At 40.7% G+C, this 24,003-nt stretch overlaps 1 non-coding gene across 1 annotated transcript; it reads left to right on the forward strand.

Annotated features, from left to right (window-relative positions):
- Positions 1-18,247: 18,247 nt before the first annotated feature.
- LOC147950127 (small nucleolar RNA R71) lies at positions 18,248-18,354 on the forward strand. Its single transcript, XR_015565755.1, has one exon. It is a non-coding gene; the product is annotated as a small nucleolar RNA R71 (small nucleolar RNA).
- Positions 18,355-24,003: the final 5,649 nt, after the last annotated feature.

Below are 24,003 nucleotides of genomic sequence, written 5' to 3' on the forward strand. Positions count from 1 at the left end.
CTCTCGTGCATTCTCTACTCAGTCGAGTCCTTCTCAGCACACGGTCGAGTGGTGGTCGAGTGGTGCGGTCGAGTTGGACTCCGGACCTTGATTCTACAGCCTGAACTCTCTTGTTTTCTCCTCAGGATTGCTTCCATGCTCCTTAAGCTCCAAAATCACCTGTTTATGCATGAAAAGATGCAAATGCAATGCAACTATACTCTAATGCATGATTAGTCCTAAAGCTACACAATAATGGCCTAAATGGATAGCAAAAGATGCAAAAGTTGTGAATAAACTAAGGGAAAACAAGGTAAAATATATGAACATCAACACCCCCAAACTTAGTCTTTGCTTGCCCTCAAGCAAATAATCAAGACAAAAGAAGGTAGGTGAGGTTTGAAAGTGGGATCTCAGCTCCTAAAGCTTGCAAATAGACTATCTAGAATCAATGTCCAAGTTACTAGTACTATGATGCAAGTTGAATGAGCTATACTTAAAGACTTTAGACAAGCATATCACAACCTTCACTGATTTGAGCCTTAGACATCCACATGCATTCAAATCAACCATTTCCTTTACATTCATAATCAAGAACATGAATCAATTCTATGCAATGTTTAAACTCATTTGGCTTGGCAGTAAAAGGTTTAGAGACAATGATGGTCTCTTTTTAGAGTAGGGCTTATTAATATCAAGGTTCTCTCATAAAAAAAATGGATTGAGCTTTAGAAGAATGCTAAAGGTAAGAACACTTAGACACATACAAGAACAGAACCTTGTCTACCCAAAGGCACCCAAAGTGTTTATCCTATCAATCTAAACCCAATTGATCCTAGTGCTACCCTTTAACTTCTTTTCTTCTTTTTCACCCTTTTCTCTTTTGGTTTTAAAGTCTTAGGAGAGGTTTCTTATTTGATCTTTCTAGTGGAATGGGGGATTCTTACTTATTTGCTATGGTTCTCTTTTCTTCTTATTCTTAAGACATATAAGCATTTTGCTAGACTTCTCTTTTCTTTCTTTCTTTTCTTTAACTAGAACCATCTTTAAACAACCTTATTCTTCCCATTCTTTCACTAGACTTTAAATTTACTTAAACACATTCCCCTCCTAAAGACTCTAACCTTTTCTTTCTCTTTTTCCTCTTTTCTTTTCATGACAGCCAAGTCCCAAACCCAACAAGTGAACCACCTAGTCCTATCTAGTTTGAAAAATGCAAACTAGAACTACACAAGACTTTACTCTTGTCAGTTCAAACCTAACACTTTCTACCAAGCTCAATCCCAAAAATAGGCCTCACACACACAAGAATAAACATGGCTTGAAAGAAGGTTTGGTTTAGGGGTATGGGAACTGATTCTTAATGAGGAAATCAGCTACTTGGATCAACAAGAGTGGTAAAAAGGAAGAAGATGATCCAAATATGTATATGGTATCCATGAATTTAAAGCAATGCACACATTGATAATTGAAAGTCAATATTAGGTTCTTATAAATAGGAAATGGTTTCAAATCTCAACATGCTTCAATTTAGACCAAATGCAATGTAGGAATTCAAGACTTGGTTCAATCTTATTCTTCTAACCACTCAACTAGCATCAAAGTACTATTAACTTGGGCATTGATCCTAGTCTAGTGAATAAACAAGCTAACAAGGGAATACTCATCATAGATCCCTAATGCAAATACTATACAATCCTACATGAAACATGCTAAACAAGATCCTAATGTGCAGTGCAAACTACATGAACACTCTTTTTTTTATAAAGAATTTTGCAAAAAATTTCAAATTTTTAGGGTTTTTCTATGCCTTAGATGCTATGCAAGTATTAACATGATGATGCTAAAAATTTGAAATAAGAATCACAAAACACAATGTCAAATGCTATCTCAAACCCTCCCCCAAACTTAAATCACACAATCCCTGTGTGAAAGAAATTTGATTGAGGATTCAAGATGAAAAACAAAAAAAAAAAAAAAAAAAAAACACAATGTCAAATGCAATGATATCTACAAGTGAAGGTGATAGTGGTACTGATGTTCATATTTTACCTTGTTTTCCCTTAGTTTATTCATAACTTTTGCATCTCTTGATATCCATTTAGGTCATTATTCTGTAGCTTTAGGACTAATCATGCATTAGAGTATAGTTGCATTGCATTTGCATCTTTTCATGCATAAACAGGTTATTTTGGAGCTTAAGGAGCATGGAAGCAATGCTGAGGAGAAGTGAAGCTGTCCTGAGGAGAAAACAAGAGAGTTAAGGCTGTAGAATCAAGGTCCGGAGTCCAACTCGACCGCACCACTCGACCACCACTCGACCGTGTGCTGAGGAGGACTCGACCGAGTGGAGAATGCACGAGAGAAGCCAGCTCGACCAGCCACTCGACCGAGCACTGGTCGAGTTGACCGAGCCGTTGACCACTTTGGCTTTTTGTATTTTTAGGGCTTCCACCTCACCTCCTATATAAGGCCCTTGTACTTGCAGCCACCAAAGAGTCCAGCTTTTTAGAGAGTCTAAAACCTAGTTTTTACCTTTTTTAGATATTATTCCTTTTGCACTTTTATTTTATTTTTTTAGATCTTGTACTTGTTTGAGAGAGAAAGACTAGATTCTTATATTTTGTTTGTTTCATAACTTTCAAAATATTAAGATTTCGAGTTTTATTCCTTCATCAATATTGTAGATCTCTGTTTCATTATTTTCTGGGTTTTTGACATATTTCACCATGTGTTCTTGTGAGTAGTTTGCTTAAGACCTTGAGAATGGGTTAGGCTGGGTTGATCTTGTGGTTTGTTTGATTTGGTCAAGCTTGACTGTTGTAGATCTCTTCTAGGCTAGATGATCTTAATGCTGATCCTATATCTGAGAAGGTAGGGTTTGATTTCAAGCATCTTAGCATCACACCAATGTCTAAGGAGCATAGATAAGGCTAGATCTAGAGCTTACCATTAGGCTTGCTAAGAGATTAGGAGTCTTGTTTGGTTTGAGATGTATTGCTTAATGCCTGCTTGTGTAGATTCTTTACTTTGTGAGAACAAGTCTAGAATTGCATAGGTTTGATTGTTTCTTGCCATGAGAGTGGATTAAACATGTCTTAGAATAGTATGTCTAGAGATCAGCTCAATGTTTGCTTGAGATTTGTTGACCAAGTTAGATAACCACAATGATTAGCTCAGCCCATGAATCCCTCCTCAAGGCCTTCTTTGTTTATTGAAATCCTAGTCTAAATATCATTGCTTGCTTGTTGTTTGATTAGTTTTAGCATTGCTCTGTTTTTCTTGTGTTGCTCTGTTTTCACGTTTAAGTCTAGCTCGACCACGTACTCGACCTACACTCGGTCGAGTGCTGCTAGAGTTCATCCCCAGAACTTGTGTTTTTGATTTGTGATTGTCTTGTTTCATTCCTGTTTCATTTCCATTGCATTCACATAGTTTCCTCTTCATTACTTGTCTTGCATTAGTTCATTAGCATAGTGTCTATCTCTGTTCTAGTTTCATTATAGCTTTAATTTTTCTGTTCTGTTTGCATTTAGTATCTTGTTCTAGTTGTTTTTACTTTCTGCATTTCTTATCTCATTTTAGGATTGTTAGTGACAAACAATCTTTACAATTGGCTTGACTTAGACTCATATGCACATCTTAATTGTTCACAATCACTCAGATAGGATTGACACCTCTTATACTGCAACTGCATAAGGGGAATTGAAACACCCTGACTTCTATTCATTACATACATCATCATTCCATACATCATTCATTCATACACCACAAAGAAATTCAGTTTCAATTTGGCGCCGTTGCCCATTTGAGTGTGTTTTGTGACATTTAGGATCATTATTAGTCTAAGATTAAGTTCGTTTTAAACACTTGTGAAGTTACTGAACTCGAATCTTCCTTTGCTTGGCTGTTTTGTGTTTCAGGTACCCACTCGACCACCTACTCGACCACTACTCGACCGAGCTGTGATCGAGCACTTGATCGAGCCAGAAGACGGATCAAATTAGCCATTACTTCCCAGTCGACTCGACCACCCACTCGAGCCTGCGCTCGACCGTGTACCTGTTCGAGTCTGTAGTAGAGTTTGTTGATGCACACAAGGTCAAAAGGCAAAGATAGTCTTCAACAGCCTATTGACAACATCCACAGGCTACAAAAGGGTTTGAGACATAAGCAAGGAAGAGTAGTTCAACAACAACAAGGTCAAGACATAATGGAGCAACAAGCTATCCATGAGCAAAGACCAAGGCACATTGGCGCAGGAGATGCACCCAATACTCACAACCAAAGGGCTGGAATTGTGCCACCTTCAGTAGCAAACAATAACTTTGAGATCAAGAGTGGATTGAACTCAATGATACAAGCCAACAAGTTTCATGGGTTGCTAATGGAGGATCCACTAGATCACCTTGATGAGTTTGACAGAATCTGTGGACTCACAAAGATCAATGGAGTGAGTGAAGATGGATTCAAATTAAGGCTCTTCCCATTTTCTCTTGGAGACAAAGCTCACCTTTGGGAGAAGACTCTTCCTACTGGAGCTATCACCACATGGGATGCATGCAAGAAAGCTTTTCTGGCCAAGTTCTTCTCCAATGCAAGGACTGCTAGGTTGAGGAATGAAATTTCTGGGTTTGCTCAAAGGAATAATGAGAGCTTTTGTGTCAGTGTCCTCACCATGGCTTCAGCAATGAGTCACTTCTAAGCACCTTGTATAGAGGAGTGCTTCCCAAGATAAGAATGCTTCTTGACACAGCCTCTAATGACAACTTCTTCAACAAGAATGTGGAAGAAGGATGGGAATTAGTTGAGAATCTTGCTCAATCTGATGGCAATTATAATGAGGACTATGATATGAACATAAGGAGCTCCTCAACTGATCAAGAGGACAAGTATAAGAAGGATTTGAAGATGGTCAATGAGAAGCTTGACAAGATCCTCCCCAGCCAATCCAAGTCCATTCACTTCATTGGTGAAGAGGAAGCTCCAGTTCAAGAGGGGGAGCCTGAATTTGCTGAGTTGTGCTACATGCAAAACCAGGGAGGATTCAAAGGCTACAACCAAGGAGGTTTCAAGAACAACAATCTCTCTTATAGGAGCACCAATGTGGCCAACCCTCAAGACCAGGTCTATCCACCTCCTCAACCTCAACAGCAACAAAATTACATCCCCAAGCAACAACACCAAGTGTTCCAGCCCCAATTGTGTCCCCCACCAGGGTTTCAGACTAACCAAGGCCAGGAACAAGACTTAAGAGCAATGATGCAACAGTTGTTGATTGGGCAAACACAAGGCAAGATTGAGACAACAAACAGGATTGCTGAGCTGAACAAGAGGATAGATGATATTAACAGTGAACTTCATGTCAAGTATGACACATTGACATCCAGGATGGTGACTATGGAGAACCACCAAGCTTCTGCCTCAAAGAATGACCATCACAAGGGCACATCCATTGTACAAACTACTGAATTTGCCAATGCTACCAATCTTCGCAGTGGGAGAGTCTTACCAACACGGCTAGGAGCACATCCCAACACTGAGGACAGTGGAATTCAAGAGGGGGAGGGTTTCCAACAGGAAGAAACTCAGGATGAACACACCATTGAATTCGACGTACCACTCGACCACTCACTCGACCGAGTAGGTGGTCGAGTACCTAATCGAGCTGATTCTCAGGGGAAAATCAATCCAGTTACCTCCAAAGAAAAGGAAGTCCGGTTCATTCCTCCTCCTTACAAGCCTCCACTACCTTTCCCAGGAAGATTTAAGAAATAGATGGTTGAAAAATACAAGGCATTGTTTAACAAACAAGTTAGAGAGATTGAGCTTAGGATGCCTCTAATAGATGCCTTTGTGATGATTCCTCCTTACCAAAAATTCTTGAAAGATGCTGTGATGGAAAGGATCAAGGAAGTTCAAGGGATGGTGATTCTCAGCCATGAGTGTAGTGCCATAATCCAAAAGCAAGTAAACCCTCAAAAGCTAAGAGATCCTGGTTCCTTTACTCTACCTTGCTCTATAGGACCCTTAACCTTCAATAGATGCCTTTGTGATTTGGGAGCCTCAGTAAGCCTAATGCCTCTATCAGTTGCTAAGCGCCTAGGGTTTACAAGGTATAAGCCATGCAACATCTCCCTAATCCTAGCTGATAGATCAATAAGATTACCACATGGTGTTTTGGAAGATCTACCAGTTAGAGTTGGAGCAGTGGAAGTCCCAACAGACTTTGTAGTGTTGGAAATGGATGAAGAACCAAAAGATCCTTTGATCTTGGGGAGACCTTTCCTAGCTATAGCAGGAGCAATAATTGATGTGAGACAAGGGAAGATTGATCTCAAATTGGGAGAAGACCTCAAAATGACATTTGACATTGTAGAGGCTATGAAGAAACCAACAATTGGAGGACAAGTCTTTTGGGTTGAAGAGTTGGACAACTTATCAGGAGAATTGATGGAAGAGCTAGCAGAACAAGATCACCTTAGAACTGTTTTGACCAAAAGTGGAGAAGAAGGGTTTATCCATGAAGAAACTAAGGCCTACGAAGATAGATTGGGCTCCTGTGAAGAATCACACCATCCAGAGGTTTTTGAGGGGTTACCAGCATTAAGAGAGGAAGTTTGGGCAGTTCAAACAGCAGATACGGATAGCTCGACCACCCACTCGAGCACACACTCGGCCGAGCACCAACACTACTCGACCGAGTGCACTTTTGAATCCCACACAGACGACTGGTCTGAACTGAACGCACCAAAAGTAGAGCTAAAACCTCTCCCTTCTGGGCTATGGTACGTCTTTTTAGGTGAGAACTCTACTTATCCTGTGATAGTAAATGCTAACTTGAGTAGGAAAGAGCTTGATTTGCTAGTTGTTGAGCTAAGGAAGTTTAGAAAAGCTATTGGTTATACTTTGGATGACATTAAAGGAATTTCACCTAGTCTTTGCATGCATAGAATCCACCTTGAAAATGAATCTTACTCTAGTATTGAACCTCAAAGAAGGCTTAATCCCAACCTAAAGGAAGTAGTCAAAAAGGAGATTCTAAAATTGCTTGGAGCTGGTGTGATCTATCCTATCTCTGATAGTATTTGGGTCTCACCAGTCCATTGTGTCCCTAAAAAAGGAGGAATCACTGTAGTAAAGAATGATCATGATGAGTTAATCCCACTAGAACCATAACAGATCATTTTCCTCTTCCATTTATTGATCAAATGTTGGAAAGATTAGCCAATCATACTCATTACTGTTTCTTGGATGGATATTCTGGATTATTCCAAATTCCTATTCATCCCAATGATCAAGAGAAGACAACATTCACATGTCCATATGGTACCTTTGCATATAGGAGGATGCCATTTGGATTATGTAATGCTCCAGCTACCTTTCAAAGGTGCATGATGTCAATCTTCTCTGATCTTATTGAGGATGTGGTTGAAGTTTTTATGGATGACCTCTCTGTCTATGGAGATTCCTTTTCTTCTTGTCTTACTAATCTATGCAGAGTTTTAAAGAGATGTGAGGAGACAAATCTAGTCCTAAATTGGGAAAAATGTCACTTCATGGTTGAAGAAGGGATAGTTCTTGGTCATAAGATTTCAGAGAAGGGTATTGAGGTTGACAAAGCAAAAATTGAAGTCATGGTTCAACTTCAACCACCAAAAACAGTTAAGGATATAAGAAGCTTTCTTGGTCATGCTGGATTTTACAGAAGGTTCATCAAGGATTTCTCAAAAATAGCTAGGCCATTGACAAGGTTGCTTTGCAAGGAGACTGAGTTCAACTTTGATGAAGATTGTTTGAAGGCTTTCAAGGAGATCAAGGCTGCTCTAATATCAGCCCCAATAGTCCAAGCTCCAAACTGAGATCTTCCATTTGAGATTATGTGTGATGCTTCAGACTTTGCAGTAGGGGCAGTTCTGGGACAGAAAAAAGATAAGAAGCTGCATGTCATTCACTATTCAAGTAGGACCTTGGATGAAACTCAAGGAAGATATTCAACAACAGAGAAAGAGCTTCTAGCAGTGGTCTTTGCCTTTGAAAAATTCAGAAGCTACTTAGTAGGGTCCAAAGTAATTGTGTACACTGATCATGCTGCTTTGAGGCACATCTACTCAAAGAAGGACACAAAACCAAGGTTGCTAAGATGGATTCTGCTTCTCCAAGAGTTTGACATGGAAATAGTTGATAAAAAAGGGATTGAGAATGGAGTAGCTGATCATTTGTCCAGAATGAGGATAGAGGAGGAGATTCCAATCGATGATTTAATGCATGAGGAGAAGCTGATGCTGATAGGGACAACTCGGCCTCCAACTCGACCGCCTACTCGAGCATGCACTCGATCGAGTATGTTTGGGCACACGATCGAGCAGGATGAGATGGAGGAGTGGATGGCACTTGAAAGTGAAGATTTACCTTGGTATGCTGACATAGTCAATTACAAGGTTTGTGAAGAAGTCCCAGCAGATATGGACCCTTATAAGAAGAAAAAGCTCCTCAAGGACATCAATGGGTACTATTGGGATGAACCTTACTTATACAAAAAGGGATCAGATGGGTTGTTTAGAAGGTGCATAGCAGAAAATGAAGTTGAAGGAGTGATAGGGCATTGTCATGGTTCCACTTATGGAGGCCATTTTGCAACTTTCAAGACTACCTAGAAAGTCTTACAAGTTGGTCTATGGTGGCCTACACTATTCAAAGACACTCACAAGTTCATCACAAAGTGTTATGCTTGCCAAAGAATGGGAAATATCACAAGAAGGAATGAAATGCCCCAAAACCCAATTCTGGAAGTTGAGATATTTGATGTGTGGGGAATTGATTTCATGGGACCTTTTAATCCTCCTTCAAATGGGAATGTCTACATATTAGTGGTAGTGGACTATGTCTCCAAGTGGGTAGAGGCTATTGCCAGTCCTACTAATAATCACAAAGTGGTACTTAAACTTTTTAAGACCATAATCTTCCCAAGGTATGGAATTCCAAGAGCTGTGATTAGTGATGGAGGAACACACTTCATCAACAAGATCTTTGAAGGAATGCTAAGGAAGTATAGAGTCAAACACAAGGTGTCTACAGCCTACCACCCCCAAACAAGTGGACAAGTTGAAGTGTCAAACAAACAAATCAAGGCCATTCTATCAAGAATAGTAGGAGCAACAAGAAAGGATTGGTCTAGCAAACTTGATGAAACACTTTGGGCCTATAGAACAGCTTTCAAGACACCTATAGGAAGAACCCCATTCCAACTGGTCTATGGCAAGTCTTGCCATCTCCCAGTTGAAGTTGAGTACAAAGCCCTATGGGCAATCAAAATTTTGAACTTGGATCTTGAGACAGCACAAGCTAAGAGAAGCCTTGAACTGCATGAGCTTGAGGAAATCAGATTGGAAGCTTATGAAAACTCCAAAATCTACAAGGAAAGAACTAAAGCCTTCCATGATAAGAAGATTCTCATCAAAGACTTACAGGCTGGAGACCAAGCTTTGCTTTACAATTCAAGACTCAAGTTATTCCCTGGGAAGTTGAAAAGTAGATGAGGAGGCCCTTTTAAGGTAAAGGAGATCCTACCATATGGGGCTGTCACACTTCTCAACAAGGATGGTAGTGAGTTCACAGTCAATGGACAGAGAGTTAAGAAGTATTTAGGAGAAAAGGAAACACGTGAGAAGTTCACAATGCTTCTCCAAGATGCTCCACAAGCCTAAGAGGACATCAAAGTCAAGCTTAGTGGCTCTAAACAAGCTCACTAGGGAGGAAGTCCCTAAGGTATCCATGTACATATTGTTTAAGGTTTTTGGTATTTTGATTTTTGTTTTAGTATTTTCATGATCAGGGAAGCAAGGGAGACCAGATAGAAGAGGAAAAGAAGACTCGTGGTCCAGCTCGACCCCCCCACTCAAGCACGTACTCGACCGAGTCCCGGTCGATCCCCATCGTCGAGCTGCCCCAATCTCCACCTCCAAGTCACCAACAAGACCCCAACTACTCCTATGACAGCATGCAGATGGATGTGGACAACTACTTCCACAATCCCTAAGGTACCACTATCACCTTCCCTTGTAGATATCATTGCATTTGACATTGTGTTTTGTTTTTTGTTTTTCATCTTGAATCCTCAATCAAATTTCTTTCACACAGGGACTGTGTGATTTAAGTTTGGGGGAGGGTTTGAGATAGCATTTGACATTGTGTTTTGTGATTCTTATTTCAAAATTTTAGCATAATCATGTTAATACTTGCATAGCATCTAAGGCATAGAAAAACCCTAAAAATTTGAAAATTTTTGCAAAAATCTTTATAAAAAAAAAGAGAGTGTTCATGTAGTTTGCACTGCACATTAGGATCTTGTTTAGCATGTTTCATGTAGGATTGTATAGTACTTGCATTAGGGATCTATGATGAGTATTCCCTTATTAGCTTGTTTATTCACTAGACTAGGATCAATGCCCAAGTTAATAGTACTTTGATGCTAGTTGAGTGGTTAGAATAAGATTGAACCAAGCCTTGAATTCCTACATTGCATTTGGTCTAAATTGAAGCATGTTGAGATTTGAAACCATTTCCTATTTATAAGAACCTAATATTGACTTTCAAGTATAAATGTGTGCAATGCTTTAAACTCATGGATACCACATACATATTTGGATCATCTTTTTCCTTTATACCACTCTTGTTGATCCAAGTAGCTGATTTCCTCATTAAGAATCAGTTCTCCTACCCCTAAACCAAACCTTCTTTCAAGCCATGTTTATTCTTGTGTGTGTGAGGCCTATTTTTGGGATTGAGCTTGGTAGAAAGTGTTAGGTTTGAACTGACAAGAGTAAAGCCTTGTGTAGTTCTAGTTTGCATTTTTCAAACTAGATAGGACTAGGTGGTTCACTTGTTGGGTTTGGGACTTGGCTATTATGAAAAGAAAAGAGGAAAAAGAGAAAGAAAAGGTTAGGGTCTTTAGGAGGGGAATGTGTTTAAGAAAATTTAAAGTCTAGTGAAAGAATGGGAAGAATAAGGTTGTTTAAAGATGCTTATATGTCCTAAGAATAAGAAGAAAAGAGAACCATAGCAAATGAGTAAGAATCCCCCATTCCACTAGAAAGATCAAATAAGAAACCTCTCCTAAGACTTTAAAACCAAAAAGAGAAAAGGGTGAAAAAGAAGAAAAGAAGTTAAAGGGTAGCACTAGGATCAATTGGGTTTAGATTGATAGGATAAACACTTTGGGTACCTTTGGGTAGACAAGGTTTTGTTCTTGTATGTGTCTAAGTGTTCTTACCTTTAGCATTCTTCTAAAGCTCAATTCATTTTTTATGAGAGAACCTTGATATTGATAAGCCCTACTCTAAAAAGAGACCATCATTGTCTCTAAACCTTTTACTGCCAAGCCAAATGAGTTTAAGCATTGCATATAATTGATTCATGTTCTTGATTAATGAATGTTAAAGGAAATGGTTGATTTGAATGCATGTGGATGTCTAAGGCTCAAATCAGTGAAGGTTGTGATATGCTTGTCTAAAGTCTTTAAGTATAGCTCATTCAACTTGCATCATAGTACTAGTAACTTGGACATTGATTCTAGATAGTCTATTTGCAAGCTTTAGGAGCTGAGATCCCACTTTCAAACCTCACCTACCTTCTTTTGTCTTTGATTATTTGCTTGAGGGCAAGCAAAGACTAAGTTTGGGGGTGTTGATGTTCATATATTTTACCTTGTTTTCCCTTAGTTTATTCACAACTTTTGCATCTCTTGCTATCCATTTAGGCCATTATTGTGTAGCTTTAGGACTAATCATGCATAAACAGGTGATTTTGGAGCTTAAGGAGCATGGAAGCAATGCTGAGGAGAAGTGAAGCTGTCCTGAGGAGAAAACAAGAGAGTTAAGGCTGTAGAATCAAGGTCCGGAGTCCAACTCGACCGCACCACTCGACCACCACTCGACCGTGTGCTGAGGAGGACTCGACCGAGTGGAGAATGCACGAGAGAAGCCAGCTCGACCAGCCACTCGACCGAGCACTGGTCGAGTTGACTGAGCCGTTGACCACTTTGACTTTTTGTATTTTTAGGGCTTCCACCTCACCTCCTATACAAGGCCCTTGTAGTTGCAGCCACCAAAGAGTCCAGCTTTTTAGAGAGTCTAAAACCTAGTTTTTACCTTTTTTAGATATTATTCCTTTTGCACTTTTATTTTATTTTTTTTAGATCTTGTACTTGTTTGAGAGAGAAAGACTAGATTCTTATATTTTGTTTGTTTCATAACTTTCAAAGTATTAAGATTTCGAGTTTTATTCCTTCATCGATATTGTAGATCTCTGTTTCATCTCTCTAATGATGCAAGTTTCATTATTTTCTGGGTTTTTGACATATTTCACCATGTGTTCTTGTGAGTAGTTTGCTTAGGACCTTGAGGATGGGTTAGGCTGGGTTGATCTTGTGGTTTGTTTGATTTGGTCAAGCTTGATTGTTGTAGATCTCTTCTAGGCTAGATGATCTTAATGCTGATCCTATATCTGAGAAGGTAGGGTTTGATTTCAAGCATCTTAGCATCACACCAATGTCTAAGGAGCATAGATAAGGCTAGATCTAGAGCTTACCATTAGGCTTGCTAAGAGATTAGGAGTCTTGTTTGGTTTGAGATGTATTGCTTAATGCCTGCTTGTGTAGATTCTTTTCTTTGTGAGAACAAGTCTAGAATTGCATAGGTTTGATTGTTTCTTGCCATGAGAGTGGATTAAACATGTCTTAGAATAGTATGTCTAGAGATCAGCTCAATGTTTGCTTGAGATTTGTTGACCAAGTTAGATAACCACAATGATTAGCTCAGCCCATGAATCCCTCCTCAAGGCCTTCTTTGTTTATTGAAATCCTAGTCTAAATATCATTGCTTGCTTGTTGTTTGATTGGTTTTAGCTTTGCTCTGTTTTTCTTGTGTTGCTTTGTTTTCACGTTTAAGTCTAGCTCGACCACCCACTCGACCTACACTCGGTCGAGTGCTGCTCGAGTTCATCCCCAGAACTTGTGTTTTTTTGATTTGTGATTGTCTTGTTTCATTCCTGTTTCATTTCCATTGCATTCACATAGTTTCCTCTTCATTACTTATCTTGCATTATTCATTAGCATAGTGTCTATCTCTGTTCTAGTTTCTTTATAGCTTTAATTTGTCTGTTCTGTTTGCATTTAGTATCTTGTTCTAGTTGTTTTTACTTTCTGCATTTCATATCTCATTTTAGGATTGTTAGTGACAAACAATCTTTACAATTGGCTTGACTTAGACTCATATGCACATCTTAATTGTTCACAATCACTCAGATAGGATTGACACCTCTTATACTGCAACTGCATAAGGGGAATTGAAACACTCTGACTTCTATTCATTCCATACATCACCATTCCATACATCATTCATTCATACACCACAAAGAAATTCAGTTTCAGGTACCTTAGGGATTGTGGAAGTAGTTGTCCACATCCATCTGCATGCTGTCATAGGAGTAGTTGGGGTCTTGCTGGTGACTTGGAGGTGGAGATTGGGGCAGCTCGACGATGGGAATCGACCGGGACTCGGTCGAGTACGTGCTCGAGTGGGGGGGTCGAGCTGGACCACGAGTGTCAAAATGTTGACCTTGCTGCTGGTAGAACTGCTGGTAGAGTGCTGGATCCATGAAGTACTGGGGTGAGATGGGAGAGTAACCTTGATATCCTGGATAAGCAGCTGGAGGTGGAAAGCCATAGGTTGATCTGGGCTGGAACTCGGCCGAGTGCATTAGAGGTGCTCGGTCGAGTGGGTGCTCGAGTGACCCGGTCGAGTACCTTGAAAATGGTTATTCTCGGGTACTTGAGCTCCTCTTCCTCTGATTTGGCTCATACATTGAGGCCCTAGCTGGTTCCACAGGGTTCGCAACTCTAGAAAGTGCTCTAGTTGAGCTACTCCTCCTCAAAGGGCTTGATGGTGTAGGTGAAGAATTCCCACTCTTCAACTCAGCAATCTCCTTCTTTAAGCCCTTGATGGACTTAGCCATGTTGGTCACCTTCTTCTTCAGCTTATCAAACCTCTTCCCATGCCATTTGTTCCATTTTTGCAGAAGGGTTAATCTCTTGGTAGCCTCCCTCACTCCTCTACTATCTCTTGGGTTGAGCTCATAATCCTCAAAGTAAAATTGCTCCTCCCCATCAGCCATTTGCACATCTCCAGCTTCATCAACTCTAAGTTGAACTATCCCATCAAACAAATGCTCCTCAGCTGGCCAAAAGTCAATGTTGGCTCCTTCTTGAATGGTGGTGAGCTCTTGGTTAGGCAAAATCAGTTGCTTTTTCCCAAGTGTTGGAAGTTCAAAGTTGAAAATGTGATTCCCTTGATGCATCTCCTTGGCTAGGATGAGAGTAGAGGTGAGGTAGCTAGAGTCAATCCATCTTGGTGAAACCCTTTCTCCTCTAAGTAGAACCTTATCAGCTTGTAGGATTGGAGTAATGATGCCTCCAATGGTTAGTGCTCCTCTTGATCCTTTGTTCTCCAACTTGCCTACCCAACTTCTCAAGTAAATCATGTGGTCAATGAGCACCATTGCTAGGTCAGTCTCCACAGTGCTCCCAAAAATGATGGTGCCATTTCTTGCTTGGAAGATGACTCCATTGAGAGCCAAATCAATCATCTTTAGCTCCCCCTCATTAATATTCCCAGTTTCCTTCCTAGCAAAGAAGGTGTTGGCAAGAGCTTTGTGGAAGTACCTTAGGACTGGGCTCCTTATCCTTGAACTCTTGGAATTGGAGGATGAGTAGTATTTGTTGTCCCCAATGGTTTCCCACACAACATAGAGCTCTTCTCTTGGAATCATCAAACTCCTATTGCTCCCAACCTCAAAACCAAACACATTGGCTATCTTCTTCATTGAAAGTTCATACCTTTTCCCTTTGATTGTGAAAACAATGTGACCAGCTCCAAACTCAGCATCCTTCCTTGCATATGTATGCAGCTTGACTGTGGCTAGAAACTCACAACTCTCTTCTTTGTATCCCTCCATGCAAAGCCCCATAAACTTAGTTAGGTTGCTCTTCTCAAAGAGATAGTCCACATCTTCACCAATGGCTAGCTTCTCCATGGTTTCCTTGTGTGGATATCTAGTCCCTAAGAACTCCATTCTCATGAAAGCATCATAGAGTTCCCTCTTTGACAACCCACAGGACTCAGCTTCTCCATCATCCTCTATCTCTTCTTTTTCACTTTCTTCCTCACTCTCATTCTCACTCTCCTCTTGTTCAACCTCAACTGCTGGCCTCTTCCCTTTGGCCTTGTGTGTCCTCATGAACTCATTGAGAGTTGACTCCCTTTCCTCCTCACTTTCAGTCCTCTCAGGATCTTCCTCAACTTTCTCTCTCCTTGGACACGGCATCTGGCTCGACCGGCTGCTCGAACCACCACTCGGTCGAGTGCATGATCGAATGGGGCGTCGAGTGGCCCTTCCAGCTTCTCCTCTTGATTCAAGGCTAGCATCATGACGTTCCATGGAGGTTGCAGCGGTTTGTTGAGACTTCCTAGTGATTCTTGAAGACATTTTTCAAATAGAACTGAAGGGAATAGACTCAAAGCTCAAAGTTAATGGGTTAGTGAACCAAAAACTTGAAAGAACTAAGCTTGAGCAAAAGATAAGCTATGAGAGAGACTTTAAAACTTGAATTCAATGGTTTTGAGCAAATGAGAGAATGTGAGAGGTATAATTTCGTGCAAAGTCTATATAAAAAAGCTAAGGGGACAAAGAGACAAGGGTGGAGCGTCCATACCATTCAAATTTGAAATGGGAATCTTTGACCTGCTTTTTGCTGCCACTCGACCCCACACTCGACTGTACACGGTCGAGCACCTTGACCAAATTTTGAAATTTCAAAATTTTTCTTCTTGTTCTTCCCTCCACTTGATCGTTCTAGCGATTTGAAGATCAAATGGGCCTCAATTCCTTTCCAGCTCGGTCGAGTACCTCTCGTGGGTAGGTCGAGTGGGCTTGCGAGTCTTCTTCTCCAAGTCTAATTCCCTCCTTACCCAACTACATTCTCACCTAAAGGCCTGTCCAACACAAACAAAAAAAGAAAACACATCAAAACTACAAGGAAAATAAACCATATTTACAAAGGATACCTTAGGGACTTCCTCCCTAGTGAGCTTGTTTAAAGTCACTAAGCTTGACTTTGGTGTCCTTTTTAGACTTGGTTTAGATACCAAGGAGGTGATGAAATCCTCCCTGGAACCTCTTGATCACTGTGAAATTGATCCTTGATCACCTCACCCTTAACACACAAACCATGTTTCTTCTTGATTTTGAGCCTTGGTCTTGCCTTCCTTAAGGACCTCTTGTTCAGCTTAACTTGAAGATCCTCAACCATACTAGTCAACTCTTGAACTGACCTCTTAAGCCTTTCCACAGAATCATCTTGAAAGGAGAGCTTAGCCTTTGGAGTTGCTTCACCACTTGAACCTTCTTGACCTCCTTTGTCCTTGGTAGTAAAAGGTTGATCATCAATGGTAGGAAGGTTGGTTGGGTTATAGATGCTAAACTTCATGGCTATATCTTCAGCAATGTTCAAGGTCACAAGACCCTCTTTGACATCAATAACTGCTCCAACTGTGGCTAGGAATGGCCTTCCAAGAATGATTGGATCTTCAGGTTCCTTGTCCATCTCCAACACCACAAAATCAGTGTGAACCCTTGCCTTCCCTATCTTGACTGGGACATTCTCCAACCTTCCAACTATCTCCTTGTTTGACCCATCAGCTAAACATATATGAAGGTTGGTGGACTTGAAATCAGTTCTCCCAAGCTTTTGTGCTATGGAGTATGGCATCACACTTGTTGAAGCTCCCAAATCACAAAGGCATTGGTTGTAGTGAAGATAGCTAAGTGTGCAAGGCAGATAGAATGGACCTGGATCCTTAAGCTTGATTGGAATGATAACTCCTCCAAGGTCCTCAAGATCCTTCTCATCTTGAGCTTCAGCCTTCTTCTTTGACAAATCAAGCAAAAAGTCTTTGTAGAGAGGATATGGATCATACTGTTCCAAGGTAGGTCCTCTCTCTTCTTCTTGGTAAGCAATGGTGATCTCTTGTATGGCCAACACTTCCTCAACCACAGCTTCTTCCTTTAAAACCCTCTCTTCTTCTTGTTGCTTAGCCATCATCTCCTTTCTCTCAATGATTTCCCTAAGCTCCTTAATCTTTTGTGCTTTGAAACGTCCTGGGAATGGAAGAGGTGGCTTGTAAGCAGGAGGAGTGTACTTAGCAGGCTTGACAGCTTCTGAGTCTGCAACTCGATCGACCACTCGAGCATGCACTCGATCGAGTGGCTATTCGAGTACTTGGTCGAGTGCAATAACGGACTCCAGTTGCTTTGCACAAACGTCACTTGGGGCTTCGGTAACTAATGAATTCCCCCAAACTTGGACTTCACTGCCCTCAGTGACCTCCTCATCAGAGATATGAATGGCTTTTCAGTGAACTCCCTTTGATTTTGAACAGCTTTTCCAGGGAGTTGGTTGGGTTTAGGAGCTGAAGTAGAGGCAATGTTACTCTCCATATACTTCATTCTGGAGTTGAGACCTTCAAACTTCATGTTCAGATCATTGTACTGTGATGCGAGCCTTTGATTCAACTCAGCAAACTGCTTGGCTTCCTCAATCTTGCCTTGTGTTTGCCCAATCAACAACTGTTGCATCATTGCTCTTAAGTCTTGTTCCTGGCCCTGGTTAGTCTGAAACCCTGGTGGAAGACACAATTGGGGCTGGAACACTTGGTGTTGTTGCTTGGGGATGTAGTTTTGTTGCTGTTGAGGTTGTTGAGGTGGATAGACTTGGTCTTGAGGGTTGGCCACATTGGTGCTCCTATAAGAGAGATTGTTGTTCTTGAAATCTCCTTGGTTGTAGCCTTTGAATCCTTCCTGGTTTTGCATGTAGCACAACTCAGCAAAGTCAGGCTCCCCCTCTTGAACTGGAGCTTCCTCTTCACCAATGAAGTGAATGGACTTGGATTGGCTGAGGAGGATCTTGTCAAGCTTCTCATTGACCATCTTCAAATCCTTCTTATACTTGTCCTCTTGATCAGTTGAGGAGCTCCTTATGGTCCTATCATAGTCCTCATTATAATTGCCATCAGATTGAGCAAGATTCTCAACTAATTCCCATCCTTCTTCCACATTCTTGTTGAGGAAATTGCCATTAGAGGCTGTGTCAAGAAGCATTCTTATCTTGGGAAGCACTCCTCTATACAAGGTGCTTAGAAGTGACTCATTGCTGAAGCCATGGTGAGGACATTGAGTTTGGAATCCTTTAAACCTCTCCCAAGCTTCACAAAAGCTCTCATTATTCCTTTGAGCAAACCCAGAAATCTCATTCCTCAGCCTAACAGTCCTTGCATTGGAGAAGAACTTGGCCAGAAAAGCTTTCTTGCATGCATCCCATGTGGTGATAGCTCCAGTAGGTAGAGTCTTCTCCCAAAGGTGAGCTTTGTCTCCAAGAGAAAATGGGAAGAGCCTTAATTTGAATCCATCTTCACTCACTCCATTGATCTTTGTGAGGCCACATATTCTGTCAAACTCATCAAGGTGATCTAGTGGATCCTCCATTGGCAACCCATGAAACTTGTTTGCTTGTAACATTGAGATCAATCCACTCTTGATCTCAAAGTTATTGTTTGCTACTGAAGGTGGCACAATTCCAGCCCTTTGGTTGTGGGTATTGGGTGCATCTCCTGCACCAATGTGCCTTGGTCTTTGCTCATGGATAGCTTGTTGCTCCATGATGTCTTGACCTTGTTGTTGTTGAACTATTCTTCCTTGCTTATGTCTCAAACCCTTTTGTAGCCTGTGGATGTTGTCAATAGGCTGTTGAAGACTATCTTTGCCTTTTGACCTTGTGTGCATCAACAAACTCTACTACAGACTCGAACAGGTACACGGTCGAGCGCAGGCTCGAGTGGGTGGTCGACTCGACTGGGAAGTAATGGCTATTTAGGTCCGGCTTCTGGCTCGATCAAGTGCTCGATCACAGCTCGGTCGAGTGGTGGTCGAGTAGGTGGTCGAGTGGGTACCTGAAACACAAAACAGCCAAGCAAAGAAAGATTCCAGTTCAGTAACTTCACAAGTGTTTAAAACGAACTTAATCTTAGACTAATAATGATCCTAAATGTCACAAAACACACTCAAATGGGCAACGACGCCAAATTGAAACTGACTTTCTTTGTGGTGTATGAATGAATGATGTATGGAATGATGATGTATGAAATGAATAGAAGTCAGGGTGTTTCAATTCCCCTTATGCAGTTGCAGTATAAGAGGTGTCAATCCTATCTGAGTGATTGTGAACAATTAAGATGTGCATATGAGTCTAAGTCAAGCCAATTGTAAAGATTGTTTGTCACTAACAATCCTAAAATGAGATAAGAAATGCAGAAAGTAAAAACAACTAGAACAAGATACTAAATGCAAACAGAACAGACAAATTAAAGCTATAATGAAACTAGAACAGAGATAGACACTATGCTAATGAACTAATGCAAGACAAGTAATGAATAGGAAACTACGTGAATGCAATGGAAATGAAACAGGAATGAAACAAGACAATCACAAATCAAAAACACAAGTTCTGGGGATGAACTCGAGCAGCACTCGACCGAGTGTAGGTCGAGTACGTGGTCGAGCTAGACTTAAACGTGAAAACAGAGCAACACAAGAAAAACAGAGCAATGCTAAAACTATCAAACAACAAGCAAGCAATGATATTTATACTAAGATTTCAATAAACAAAGAAGGCCTTGAGGAGGGATTCATGGGCTGAACTAATCATTGTGGTTATCTAACTTGGTCAACAAATCTCAAGCAAACATTGAGCTGATCTCTAGACATACTATTCTAAGACATGTTTAATCCACTCTCATGGCAAGAAACAATCAAACCTATGCATTTCTAGACTTGTTCTCACAAAGAAAAGAATCTACACAAGCAGGCATTAAGCAATACATCTCAAACCAAACAAGACTTCTAATCTCTTAGCAAGCCTAATGGTAAGCTCTAGATCTAGCCTTATCTATGCTCCTTAGACATTGGTGTGATGCTAAGATGCTTGAAATCAAACCCTACCTTCTCAGATATAGGATCAGCATTAAGATCATCTAGCCTAGAAGAGATCTACAACAATCAAGCTTGACCAAATCAAACAAACCACAAGATCAACCCAGCCTAACCCATCCTCAAGGTCCTAAACAAACTACTCACAAGAACACATGGTGAAATATGTCAAAAACCCAGAAAATAATGAAACTTGCATCATTGGAAAGATGAAACAGAGATCTACAATATTGATGAAGGAATAAAACTCGAAATCTTAATACTTTGAAAGTTATGAAACAAACAAAATATAAGAATCTAGTCTTTCTCTCTCAAACAAGTACAAAATCTAAAATAAAAGAAAAGTGCAAAAGGAATAATATCTAAAAAAGGTAAAAACTAGGTTTTAGACTCTCTAAAAAGCTGGACTCCTTGGTGGCTGCAGGTACAAGGGCTTTTTATAGGAGATGAGGTGGAAGCCCTAAAAATACAAAAAGTCAAAGCAGTCAACGGCTCGGTCAACTCGACCAGTGCTCGGTCGAGTGGCTGGTCGAGCTGGCTTCTCTCGTGCATTCTCCACTCGGTCGAGTCCTTCTCAGCACACGGTCGAGTGGTGGTTGAGTGGTGCGGTCGAATTGGACTCCGGACCTTGATTCTACAGCCTTAACTCTCTTGTTTTCTCCTCAGGATTGCTTCCATGCTCCTTAAGCTCCAAAATCACCTGTTTATGCATTAAAAGATGCAAATGCAATGCAACTATACTCTAATGCATGATTAGTCCTAAAACTCGCACAATAATGGCCTAAATGGATAGCAAAAGATGCAAAAGTTGTGAATAAACTAAGGGAAAACAAGGTAAAATATATGAACATCATTCTTTCACTAGACTTTAAATTTACTTAAACACATTCCCCTCTTAAAGACTCTAACCTTTTCTTTCTCTTTTTCCTCTTTTCTTTTCATGACAGCCAAGTCCCAAACCCAACAAGTGAACCACCTAGTCCTATCTAGTTTGAAAAATGCAAACTAGAACTACACAAGGCTTTACTCTTATCAGTTCAAACCTAACACTTTCTACCAAGCTCAATCCCAAAAATAGGCCTCACACACACAAGAATAAACATGGCTTGAAAGAAGGTTTGGTTTAGGGGTAGGGGAACTGATTCTTAATGAGGAAATCAGCTACTTGGATCAACAAGAGTGGTAAAAAGGAAGAAGATGATCCAAATATGTATATGGTATCCATGAGTTTAAAGCAATGCACACATTGATAATTGAAAGTCAATATTAGGTTCTTATAAATAGGAAATGGTTTCAAATCTCAACATGCTTCAATTTAGACCAAATGCAATGTAGGAATTCAAGGCTTGGTTCAATCTTATTCTTCTAACCACTCAACTAGCATCAAAGTACTATTAACTTGGGCATTGATCCTAGTCTAGTGAATAAACAAGCTAACAAGGGAATACTCATCATAGATCCCTAATGCAAATACTATACAATCCTACATGAAACATGCTAAACAAGATCCTAATGTGCAGTGCAAACTACATGAACACTCTTTTTTATAAAGATTTTTGCAAAAAGTTTCAAATTTTTAGGGTTTTTCTATGCCTTAGATGCTATGCAAGTATTAACATGATGATGCTAAAAATTTGAAATAATAATCACAAAACACAATGTCAAATGCTATCTCAAACCCTCCCCCAAACTTAAATCACACAGTCCCTGTGTGAAAGAAATTTGATTGAGGATTCAAGATGAAAAACAAAAAACAAAACACAATGTCAAATGCAATGATATCTACAAGTGAAGGTGATAGTGGTACCTTAGGGATTGTGGAAGTAGTTGTCCACATCCATCTGCATGCTGTCATAGGAGTAGTTGGGGTCTTGCTGGTGACTTGGAGGTGGAGATTGGGGCAGCTCGACGATGGGAATCGACCGGCACTCGGTCGAGTACGTGCTCGAGTGGGGGGGTCGAGCTGGACCGTGAGTCTCCTTTTCTTCTTCTATCTGGCCTCCCTTGCTTCCCTGATCATGAAAATACCAAAACTAAAATCAAAATACCAAAAACTTTAAACAATATGTACATGGATACCTTAGGGACTTCCTCCCTAGTGAGCTTGTTTAGAGTCACTAAGCTTGACTTTTGATGCCTGTTCAGGCTTGGTTTTGATTCCAAGGAGGTGATGAAATCCCCCCTGGTTCTATTTGATAACCTTGGTGCTGTTTCTTGATCACTACCTCCTTACCATTTGAGCTTTGCTTCTTCTTAAACTTGAGTCTTGGTCTTGCCTTCTTCAAAGACCTCTTGTTGAGCTGAACTTGAAGATCCTTCACCAGATCAGTCAGCTCTTGAACTGAACCCTTAAGATGTTGAACTGATTCCTCATGAGATGTGACCTTAGCTGTTGAAGTCTCTTCTTCTCTCAAAACCCCAAAATCAGCCTTATCTTCAATCTTAAATGGTTGACCTCCAATGGTTGGTATGTTAGATGGATTTGTAATATCAAAGTTCATGGTCAAACCTTCAGATATGTTCAACCTTATCAGCCCCTCCTTAACATCAATAATTGCTCCTGCTGTGGCAAGGAATGGTCTCCCAAGCAAGATTGGATCCTCTACCTCCTTATCCATCTTTATTATGATGAAATCAGTGGGAATTCTTGCCTTGCCTATCTTGACTAGGAGGCTCTCGAATTTACCAACTACATCTTTGTGTGAACCATCAGCTAGACTTATGTAGAGATTGCTTGGCTTGAATTCAGTATGTCCAAGCTTTTCTGCTATTGAGTAGGGCATGACACTAACAGATGCTCCAAGATCACACAAGCATTTGTTGAAGTGAAGGTAGCTGATGGAGCAAGGTAGATTGAATGGACCTTGATCTTCAAGTTTTGTTGGTACAATAGCTGTCCCAATCTCTTCTTGATCTCTCCTGTTTTGATTCTGAGCTTTCTGCTTGGATATGTCAAGTAACATGCCTTTGTAGAGAGGATATGGGGCATATTGTTCCAAAGCTGGTCCTCTCTCCTCTTCCTTCTCTTCAATGACAACCTCATGTTGAATGGCCCTCACTTCCTTCTTTTCAATCATAACCTCTTCCTTTAAAGCCATGACTTCTTCCTTCTCAATGACTTCCCCTTGTTGTAAAGTTAACTCCTTCTCTTGTTGCAAAGCCAACTTTTCCCTTTTCTCAATAATTTCTCTGATTTCTTTCAGCTTTTGTGCTTTGAAACGTCCTGGGAATGGTAGAGGTGGTTTATAAGCAGGAGGAATGTACTTAGCTGGCTTAACAGCTTCTGGGACATCAGCTCGACTGGAAACTCGATCAGTCACCCGATCGTGTGTGTGTTCGAGTGGGGGGTCGAGTTCTTTGTCAACTTCAGCTTGTTTTGCACAATCTTCACTTTAAGCTTCAAGAAATGACCAATCCTCCCCAGTGTTAACTTCACTGTCCTCAGTGACAACTGCCTCATTGAGATGAATGGCCTTAGCAGTGCATTCCCTTGGGTGTTGAAGTTGGTTTGGTGTAGGAGAGGAAGTAGAAGCCATGCAACTCTCCATGTTCGTGATTGTAGAGCTCAGTCTCTCCAACTGGTTATTCAGTCCAGTAGAGTAAGAATTCAACGTTTGGTGCAGCTCAGCAAACTGCCTTGCTTCCTCTATCTGCTTAGTGGCTTGCCCAAGCAACAGTTGTTGCATCATAGCTCTTAAGTCAGGTTCTTGAGCTTGTGAGGTCTGGAACCATGGAGAGGGATACAATTCAGCCTGGTATACTGGTTGATGTTGCATGGGTATGTAATTGAACATACTGTTGTGGTACATCATTACTGACTCGAACAGGTACTCGATCGAGCACAGGCTCGAGTTGAAGGTCGGGCTGACTGAGATGAGAAGACAAATGTATTCGGGTTGTGACTCGATCAGGTACTCGATCAGCACT

The sequence above is a fragment of the Camelina sativa genome, chromosome 1 (genome assembly GCF_030686135.1).
Source record: "Camelina sativa cultivar CO46 ecotype springtype chromosome 1, ASM3068613v1".
In the NCBI taxonomy this organism is placed as follows: domain Eukaryota; kingdom Viridiplantae; phylum Streptophyta; class Magnoliopsida; order Brassicales; family Brassicaceae; genus Camelina; species Camelina sativa.